The following is an 11402-nucleotide window of genomic DNA, read 5'->3' as shown; positions in this document are numbered from 1 at the left end:
AAAAAACAAACTTTAAATAGGGATACAGGTGGACCCACTGCAACAATGAGATGTACAAGATGAACTTTACAACTTTGGGGGCGGGGTGGGAAGGGATGGGAAGGGGAAACAAAGGAGGAGGCAACAAAGCTTGATGAGAAACGTACTCATTACCTTGCCCATGTAATTGTAACCCCTCTGTATGGTATTTTCACAATAATAAAAGAAACAAAAAACAAACAAACAAACAAAAAAAGGTACATTGAAGACAACAGCAACAAAGATAAAACCTCTTGTGTCCCTATCTTGGGGTTCATTTTGCTTAACATCATCTTATATGGTGATATATACATAGCTTTTGACCTTTTCAGCTTATCTTTGACATATACTAGTTTATTGTAGATAAGGGAAACCATGGGACCTATGTTTCTTTGGGCCTGGCTTACTTCATTTAATATAATTTTTTCCAAGTCTTTCCATTTCGTAACAAACGGGGCAGTATCATTCTTTCTGATGGAGGCATAGAATTCCATTATATATATATAATATGTATTTTATATATATCATATTTTCTTGTTCCATTCATCTTCTAACGGGCATCTGGGTTAGTTCCATATCTTAGCTATGGTGAATAATGCTGTGATAAGCATAGTTGTGCTAGTAGCTTTAGTATGACCCTGTTTGTGATCATTGGGTAAATACCCAAAAGTGGGATTGCTGGGTCACAGGGGAGTTCTATGTGGAATCTTTGTGGAAACCTCCATACTGCTTTCCAAAGTAGTTGAACAAGTTTACACTCCCACTAACAATGTAGTAAGGTTCCCTTTTGGCCACATCCCCTCCAGCATCTGTTGTTATTAGAGTTCTTGATTATAGACATTCTAACTGGGGTGAGGTGGTATCTCAATGTTGTTTTGATTTGCATTTATTTTATGGCTAGAGAAGCTGATCATTTCTTCATGTGTATATTGGCCATTCTTATTTCCTCTTCAGAGAAGTCTTTCTTTAAGTCTTTAGCCCACTTATATAATGGGCAGTTGTTTCTTTGAGGATTTGTTGTTGGGGGATTTAATTTTTTGAGTTCTATGTATATTTTAGATATGAGACCCTTGTCCATTGTATGGCTATTGAAGATCTTCTCCCAATCCATGGGCTTTCTAATGATCTTGCTAGCTATGTCCTTTGCCATGCAGAAGCTCTGCAGTTTAATGCAATCCCATTTGTCCAACCTTTCTTTGATTTGTTGTGTTTCTGGATCTTTATTACGAAAATTTCGGCCTTTGCCAAGGAGCCCTAGAGTTTCTCCTATGCCTTCATGTAATGTTTTCAGTGTGTCTGCTTTGACTTCAAGGTCTTTGATCCATTTGGAGTTGATTCTGGCTCAGGGTGATACATAAGGATCTAGCTTTAGTTTTCTACAGGTGTTTAACCAATTTTGCCAGCACCATTTACTGAAGAGCTTTCTTGTATTCTATTTTTTTAGCTCCCTTATCAAAGATTAGGTGGCTGTAGGTCTGTGGGTTCATTTCTGGGTCTTTAGGTCTATCTATTCCATTGGTCCTCAGCTCTGTTCTTGTGCCCGTACCATACCAAGCTGTTTTGATTACTATGGTTTTGTAGTAGAGTTTGAAGTTTGGAATTGATATTCTTCCAGCACTGTTCTTTCTGCTAAGGATTGTTTTTGCCATTTAGGGCCTTTTAGTGTTCCATATAAATTTTTGGATTGCTTCTTTTATTCCATTAAACAATGAGGTTCGGATATTGATAGGTATCGCATTGAATTTGTAGATAGCCTTTGGCAGTATTGCCATTCTCATGATGTTAATCCTCACAATCCAGGAGCATGGGAGGTTTTCCACTTTCTTAATTCTGCTTTAATTTCCTTTTTCAGGTTTTAAAAGTTTTCATAATAGAGGTCCTTCACTTCTTAGTTAACTGCTAGGTGTTTTATTTTTTGTGGGGCTATTACAAATAGAGTTGTTTTCCTGATTTCAGCCACACTCTTCTAGTTATTGGCATATAGAAAAGCCATTGGTTTTTGAGGGTTAATTTTATAACCTACTACTTTGCCAAAGTTTCAAATCAGCTCGAGTAACTTGGGAGTGGAGTGCATGGGGTTCTTTAAATAAAGGATCATGTCTTCTGCAAAGAGGGAGAGTTTTACTTCATCTTTCCTTATTTGGATCCCCTTTATGTTTGCATCTTGTCTTATTGCTCTAGCTAGGCATTCTAATACTAAACTGAGGAGAAGTGGAGAGAGTGGACATCCTTGTATCCATCCTGAATTTAGAGGAAATGGCTTTAGCTTTTTCACCATTAAGTATAATGTTGGCTGTAGGTTTGTCATACACAGGTTTTATTGTATTGATAAATGTTCCATGGATTCCTAGTTTTTCCAGAGCTTTCATCATAAAGGGGTGTTAGATCTTGTCAAATGCTTTTCCTACATCTTTTGAGATAACCATGTGGTTCTTATCTTTGCTCTTGTTGATCCCTCTTTGTCATTAAACTCTCTTCTGAATTATTTGAAATTGTGGATGGGACATTTGACTATTTTACCATAGTCATCTGAATTTAATAACAATGATCTTCTATTTTAAGAATAGAGTCATTACTTAACCTAGTCTTTTCTGTTGATTTAATTTATTAAGCATGAGCTGGAATCTGGCAGATCTACACACACCTATAATCCCAGCATTTAGGAGACTGGGGCAGGAGAATCTCAAGTTCAGGCAAGCCTATGCTAAATAATAAGACTGTTTCTCAAAAAAAATGAGTTATTGAATAAATAAGCAGACATGCCTCCAATGTAAATTTTATTAAATTCTCATCACTTTAGCTAAGGAATCAAAATATGTACAGCACCCAGCAGGAATGCTGCTATCCATGAAGAGAGTCCCCAGAGGAGTCAAAAGTGGATCAGTGACTCTATTCCTTTGGAGGCACAGCATGGGTTTTGTCTTGCTCCTCTACCTACCTCCTTGTCCTGTAGGGGTGTCTTCCTAGCTATTTACTTTCCTGCCACTCACCCAAGGGGAATGTCAGGTGTTGTCAGGGAAGGGGACAGAAGTCTGAGTGGGTCTGGTGACACCACTGTTCCTTGCTGATACCTTCACTCTCAGCAGCAGAGTAGAGACTATGGCTCCCAATACATAGCTCAGCCTTCGGGGCTCTCCATTCTCTCCCTTTCATCCTTTTGCCCGGGCCTCCAAGGCCAGTGCTTGGCCATGTTTGTTTTTTCCTTGCTCATAGCTCTGTATATAATCCCTTTTAATAAAATGCTGTGAATCTAGATCTGACAGCCTTCTGCTTCTCTCATATCCTGGACTGATATTCATGATGTTGAAAATTATGAACTACTATGATTATTACTTCACCTTCGACTATTCCCATAACTTCAGATTTATACTGCTTTCTAGAAGGCAAACATTTATAACTCATGTTTTCACAGCCTAGATTTATTTCCTGAACACCACAGAGGAATTCCTGAGTCCTAGCTCAGAAATTTTTCTTAGAGAATAATGTCTAACTCCTTAGAAATATTTTCTTCTACCTGTAGATATAGATAGATGTGTGTGTGTGTGTGTGTGTGTGTGTGTGTGTGTGTGTGTGTGTGTGTGTGTGTGTGTGTGTAATATGTGGAGAGAGATTTATAGGTTATACACACATGCACATATATATGTACATATATGTGTGGAGAGAGAGAGAGAGAGAGAGTCTGTCTTAGGAGCATAGAATACACTTTAACTACAGCACAGGTATTTTTTGCTCTTTCAATTTCTAAGAGATGAACTAGAAATGGTCCCAAGAATGGAACACTTTCCCTATGTACTTTCCCTTGTAGGGCAAAGGGCATTTGGTTCTAAATGAGTTTGTTCCTACAGATTAAAGTTGCTTGAATATGGAGGAAGGAGGGAAGAGCAATGATCACCACAGTTGACATATCTGCAATAGCAATTATAATAACTAACATAATTACCAAATATCATTGCTTTCAAAACACACTTTTTGGAAACAAGATCTCTCTGTGTAGCCCTGGCTAGCTTTCAACTCTTTCCTCTGCCTCTTGTGTACTGTGATTAAACTACCATGCTTGGCAATATTTTATACTTTTTACTCATTTAATACTTTTATTCACATCTTGCTGCTGATGAAAGACACAAAAAGAAAATGATTGCCATTCAGGCAATCAGCACTATAAGGACATGAACCTGTCATCTGTAGACAGTTGCAAAATTCAGCTGTTTATTTCAACCCTGCACAGCCACTCCAGCCATACTGTCCTGCTTCTTCCCCATCTGTTTACTCATGTCAGAAAAATGGAAAACAAAAAATAATGCCTTATCTTGATATCATTTGACATGGACACAAAATGAAAGGTGCTACTGTAGAAATGGCAGATAGCTGGGAGGAGGTCATACTAGCTCTCTGGCCTCTGAAAGCATGTTTCAGAAGCACCCTAGTTTCTGAAAGCATGGTTCAATGCATGATGGGAAAAAGTCTCCAAACCACTCCCAGTCTGCTATTTTCATGACAATCCTAAGATAGCTGTCTTGACATTAAATGTGTCAACCCTATTAACCATGTACTAATGTTAACGTTCTCTGCTCATAAGATATCCCTTCTAAGACAATTGTATAATGACTGTAGTTCCTTTCTACTAGTCTGGGAAGTATTTACAAGTATATGTTTGGAGGTTGATTGCAACATTTGTCAACATTCATAGCTTACCAATCACTCTAATGCAGCAGTTAAAAAGACTATGCTGTCTAAATGTCTTACTGGTTTTAATTCAATTATACTTTACTCTTAACCCATGGAAGTTGGATGATCTCTTCCCAACAAAGAGGAAATGTTTCAAATAAGCCCATAATGATGCTGGGGATAATAAGAGCTCCAGGATTGAGATTAAGGGCTCCCAAACCTGGATAATTACCAGAGCCACCCATTTAGAGCTCAACAAACACAGTCTCATTGTCCCACACCCATGACGAAGCTCCCAATTCTTTAAAGAAGTCCCACATTTTTTATTTTATTTTATTTCTTTTTAAGTTGGTTATTTTATATACTGAGGTAAAAAAGTGCACGTTTGAATATCTCAAGAGACAGGTTGTAAACCATAACTGGGCTGTATCAGAAAATATTTATGTTGTACAATGGTTTCAGAGATTCACATAATAGAAGGAATTCAGGAGATTCCAGGGTATCAAAACCAAAGGATAAAAGACAAGAGGGGCAAGGGATAGCAGAAAAGTATAGTGACCTCTAGATTCACCACAGTCACCAGGGCCTTCTTTCAGCTCCCAAGAGAAAAACCTCATCATCTGATGAGAGTACAAGATTTGAATAAGGAAACTTATTTTGTGGATAGACCCCTAAAATTTAGAATATAGACACAAGAATGGTGGTCTAGTGATTATTATGATAGAAATCAATTAGTTTAACTGGGCTGAATAGACATCAAAGAGTTTTAGATTTTAAATAACATGTTATAGATGAGTAATTGGTTCTCTGTCCGTGCTAGAGTTCTAGCAGGTATAGGCACAGGGTGTAGGTATTGAAATTTGAAAATTGCATCGAAAGTACTCTTTAAAGATTTTTTAGTCCACAAAGCTTTTTTATAGTATACATTTGCCTTTAAAGAATGATGATATAATTTATCATGTCCCAGTGTGTGTGCATATATATGCAATATATATTATATCTTATTTTTTGTCATTCAGTGTGTTTACTTGTAGAATGATAAGCACATTCTTGCTACTACAAATGAGAGAAACTATGCAGTCTGTTTCTTTGGCTCTGGATTACTTCACTTTAATATAATTATTTCCAAGTCTTTCCATTTCCTTATGAATGGTATAATATCATTCTTTCTGATGGATGAGTAGAATTCCATTGAGTATTATATACCACATGTTCTTAATCCATTTGTCCAGTGAGGGACATCAGGGCTTATTGCATATGTTGGCTTTGATAAACAATACTGTAATGAACATGGTTGTATTGGTGGCTTTAGCATGGCCAGGTCTTTGGTCCATTGGATAAATGCCCAGGAATAGAATGGCTGAGTTATAGGGAAGCTCTAAGTTTAGTCTTTTAAGGAACCTCCATACTGCTTAACAGAGTGGTTGAACAAGTTTACATTCCCACCAACAGTGTAATAGAGTTCTTTTAGGCCACACCCATGCCAGCATTTGTTATTGTTATTTTTTTTCTTATAATAGCATTCTAACTGGAGTGAGGTGAAATCTCAGTGTTGTTTTGATTTGCATTTCTTTTATGATCAGAGATGTTGAACACTTCTTCATGTATCTATTGGCCATTCTTTTTTTTTTCCCTCTGAGAAGTTTCTCTTCAACTGTTCAGCCCATTTATTGATTGGGTTGTAGACATTAACATATAGAGGCCAAAGAGGCTATGCATAGGAGTGGTGGATAAAGGCTCAATAGCTAGGTACAGATGATTCTATAAAATAATATTCTATGAAATGAACTCCAAGGAAAGGAACCAGGAGACTTTTTTTTAGTTGCCATTGTTGCTGCTGTTGTTCTCTTTGCCTTTTGTCTTGTTTGTTGGTTTGTTTGTATTTGGAAGGGTAAGGGAAGGCACATAAAAGGTGGAACAATAATGAACAAATACAACTGTGAGGCTCACAATGGAAATCGAACTGGATATCTTGTGGGGGGGGGGAATGGGAGGAAAGACTGGGAGAGAGCAAAGAAAGAGAAGAGGGGATTCAAAAAGAATTGTACTCAGACTTATTACCTGACTTGTATAACTGTAATCTCTCTGTATACCAACTCTACAAAAACAATGACAAATTAAAGACATTTAAAAATAAGAAGAATGATGATATATGTTCTATGTTCCTCCTAACATTTGAAGCAAGCTACTACAATACATTTGGGGATACACCTGTACATAAGAATGCATGTGAGTCATATTTGTATAGAATCACAAAATATTTTGTATTTGTCCTTTTTTTATTGGTTTCACAGCAAAGATATTTTCCTCAGGTTTCTAGCATGATGATATACCTAACAATCAGGAATTTAGAAATCATTCCATTTTGTGTATGGATGGCATGGGAATACAGACTAATTAGGAAGGAAAATGCATTGTCACCAAGATTAATATTAACTTCACCATAGGGATGGCAGTTCACTCTTATTTTTGCTCAAGAATATCTTTTTTTTTTTTTACCTCTTCAGGTTTATTTTTGTACTGTAACTTCCAGAGTTGAAAGTCATACTCTCTCTGCAAGTTACAAAAGTATTCTTTCTCACATTAAAAAAAACATTACTTTATGTGTATTACTGCTACATCACAAGACTGAAAGACTTTGTAAGCCTACAGGAAATATGCTGACCTCTTTAATATCCTTTTAAACAAAAGTAGAATGAAATCCCCAGGGAACCGTAAGCGCCATCAGGCAGGTGAGAGATTTGACAGACTTGCTGTTTTCTTATAAAACTGTTGGTAAAGGGAATTTTCTAAGGTACGTTTGATCTTTATTAAATCTAATTTTCTGGAAGAAAGCCAGTGCCATACTTAACTGAAGGTAAAGGAGATTTTTATAAGGTACTTTCAATCTTTATTAGATCTGCTTTTTCCAGAAAAAAAGTCAATACAATACTGAATTGAAGAGAAGGCAAATGTATCTTTTAATTATACTTTCTCTACACATACAAAAATATGGAAAGGAGATTAAAAGAAAAAGTTGAAGACTTTTTTTAATATGATGCAATATTGTGATGATCTCTCTCAACATTTGATCTGACTACATAAATGAGCATTTCCATTTGTTGCCACACATTGTTCTATTGTAATTCTGATGTAGTGTCCTTCAAAACAATGCAAGAAATTATGCAGCATGCACTATCTGAAATTAAGTCTGAAATGAGTCTTATTTATGCCAGTAAATTTGATAAGTTAGGGACAATAAATAAACACTGTTTCAAATAATTTGAGATAATACAATTTACTAATTTGAATACAAAGGAAAATAGAAAATGTGCACAGTTCAACTCCTACTAAAGAAATTGAATTCATCATTAAGCACTATGTCATATGGGAATCTTTCTCTACACGCCAAAATAAAATGATGTGACATTTAAAGGAAAAAATAATCATACCAATCTTATCAAGACCCTTTAAGTGAAAAAGTTCAGGGAGCGGAGCCATTCCATTTTGCTCAGAGAGGGGAAATACAGGCTAATATTTCTGGTGAACCTACATGCAAAACTAAATAAAATCAGGGTTCTCTTTCCAACTGATCAATATTTCCATAGATGAATGTGCAAAAAAGAAGAGAAAATATCTACACTGAACATCTTGAGAACAATATTGTATCAGGGCCTTGGTGTAAGGGAAGAAAGGTCTCACGCTGGGGAGGCTGAGGAGGACCAGGTTCAAATTGGACAAAGATGAATGGAGGGGCCCATGAGCCCAAACGGAACTTCTGTGTGCAAGAATGATCTTTTAGTTCCTTCCATCAGGGCAAGTCCAACTCACTGAAAGATCCAGGCCTAGATCTGTACCTGTGCAAGCGTGGCAGGCACAGGGCAGCCCTTCAATCCTGCAGTTGAAGGACAGGCTGAGAAAACTGGGCAAAGTAGCATCTGAGGTCCGCCCCTAGAGCCATCAGAAACTGCTGGTTAGGCTGGCATTTCTGTGGTCCTGAGCTCTGGTTAAACAGAAGCAAGCTTCTTGAGGAAGGAGGGTCTGACCATACTCCACTCAAACGGTGCTTGTATTTGCATACTACCTTCCTTGATTGTACAAGAGCTCTTAAACCTCTGGTGGGGAGCACAAACTAGAAAATCCAGTTTCACTAAAATATTCTGTTGTTAAACTCTTAGTAAGGAAAGAAAAAGAACTGTTATTACCAAGTCCCCCATAAATCCATATCTTAAAGCCTAAATTCCCAATATGATATAGTATAGTATGGTTTGTTAGGAAGTTAATGAAGTTGGGAGGGTGGAGAAGAACCATGAAAGAGAAAATCCTTCCTTCCTTCCTTCCTTCCTTCCTTCCTTCCTTCCTTCCTTCCTTCCTTCCTTCCTTCCTTCCTTCCTTCCTTCCTTCTTGTCTGCCTGCCTGCCTGCCTGCCTGATTTCTTTTTCTTTCTTCCTTTCTTCTTTTCTTTCTTTCTCTTTCTTTCTTTCTTTCTTTCTTTCTTTCTTTCTTTCTTTCTTTCTTTCTTTCTTTCTTTCTTTCTTTCTTTCTTTCTTTCTTTCTTTCTTGCTTGCTTTGCTTGCTTCCTTCGTTCCTTTCTTTCTCCTCCTCCCCCACCCATTCCCACCTCCCCCACCCTCTCTCTCCACCCCCCACACCCACTAAAGATAGACATAGTGACTACCTCCATACAGAAAACAGGTCCTCACCAGACACCAGTCATGTCACTGTCTTGATCTTGGACTTTCCATCCACCATAACTAAAAGAGGGAAAAAAAATTGTGTCAAGGTCAATCATTCTATCACAGAGCATGCGCTGACGGAGCAGGCCATTCTCTAAATCAACTACACTGAGTTTATAATGGGCTCCTAGGAATTAAGACCTCGCCAGGAAATTCCACGCTGGGCCACCCAGGAGTCTTGAAGCCAGAAGACACTCTCAACTTCTAGGAGAAAACTACATCCATATGTGTATTTCCTGACCTCATTTTTTTTCTTTTCTAGAAGTTGTAACATTGCTATGGGCAAGAATGAGAAAAATTGAGAATTTCTTTTTCCTCAGTGCTGGCCAAAACTGTAAACAAATTCCATTTCTGTTTCTCTTCATGTGGCTGAGCATTCTAACCTAGAACCAGGCATGATTGCTTGAGTTTTCAGCAACATATTGAGAGAAATGCCTTTCTTTTTTCTGCAAACCAGAGTAGACATGCAGAAGAACTTAGACGCTAAGTGGAGGGGTATGGCCCCTCTTTTCTCAAAGACAACAGCATCTAGGGACAAATGCTTTACTGGAATCAACAGATATAAGGGGATCCACTTTCACAAGTTGGAGCTGAATTCCAGTTTACCTTGTTCTTTGTCTCAGACTTTCAACCTCCTATGTACTGATAATGAGCTTTTGTCCAGGCCCACCTGCTCTCAGCAAATTGTTAGTTTTTCTAGCTACAGGAATAGAATCTTCTCAATTGAAAAACAAAACAAAAGCAAAAAAACCCAAACAAACAGTTATCTTAGAAGCATTTTTTGTGGGTCTCCTGTTCTTTATTTTTGTGGATTAACAATGCATTGGCTTTACCACATCTTCTCTATTACAACTGCTGTGGTTGGCAGTCATAATTCCTTCTTAATCCGGGAAATGAAGATGTGGATGTTGGCTTCCCAGCTGCTTGAAAAGATGGAATACCATTTGGGATGTGAAATATTGAAGACTAATCTTTGTTTTTGTTTTTCTCCAGTTCTGGGGCTTGAACTCAGGGCCTGGGCACTGTCCCTGAGCTTCTTTTGCTCAAGGCTAGCACTCTACCACTTGAGCCACAGCGCCACTTCCGGTTTTTCAGTTCATATGATACTGAGGAATCAAACCCAGGGCTTCATGCATGTTAGCACTCTACCACTAAGCCACATTCCCAGCCCCATGAAGACTAATCTTATATCCAACCTCTCCTCCCAGAGTTCATCCCAAGGCATCAAAGCAGTCCAAAATTTACCCCAGTCCCAGTGGCCAGAGCTAAGCCCGACTGGCTGGAGTTTGGTCCTTGGCTTCAGATCAGAAAGCTCTGGTTCCTAACCCTTAGTCAATAACATGGAGAACCAGTCTAGGGACAGGCAATCTTAATCTAGAGTGTTTGAACAAGAACAAGAGCCCAAACTGAGAACTCAGGGTTCAACATAGAATTTCAGGTCAAGGAACCTGAGATGAGCCCAAAAAGCATATTTCAAAACATGGAGACCAAAGTCTATACAGAACACAACCATCATGGGATGAGAGAGTGGACCCTTGAGGACATATACCAGGGCAGAGTCAGTTTCTCTATAACTAAAACCCGGCACCTTGAGAGTTTCAAGAGATCCACATCTGAATTCAGATTGCCCAGATATTTTTTACTTCTGGCATTCACAGTGCTTCTCCAAGACTTTTCTGGGTCACACATCCAGACTTAGAGTTCAAAGTCTTCTCTCTAGACATGCTTTCCTGCACTGTACAATTCTTGAATATTTTCCGTTGCTTTTCTTTAGGCCTATTTAATGGAATTATGCTAATATGAATTTGTGTGCTTTCTCTCCATTAGATCATAAACTTAAAAAGGAAAATATGCTCTCCTGGATTTCTCTTGTTCTTATCCCAGTTTTTGACACATAACAACCTCCAGGAAGTAGCATAGAACATGAGTTTGGCTGGGAGCTGGTGGCTGTAATCCTAGCTACTCAGGGGTCTGAGATCTGAGGATTGAGGTTCGAAGCCAGCT

The sequence above is a fragment of the Dipodomys spectabilis genome, unplaced genomic scaffold (genome assembly GCF_019054845.1).
Source record: "Dipodomys spectabilis isolate Male_0828 unplaced genomic scaffold, ASM1905484v1 ptg000207l, whole genome shotgun sequence".
Lineage (NCBI taxonomy): Eukaryota > Metazoa > Chordata > Mammalia > Rodentia > Heteromyidae > Dipodomys > Dipodomys spectabilis.
The sequence above is the reverse complement of the archived record's forward strand: the minus strand, read 5'-3'. Positions refer to the sequence as shown.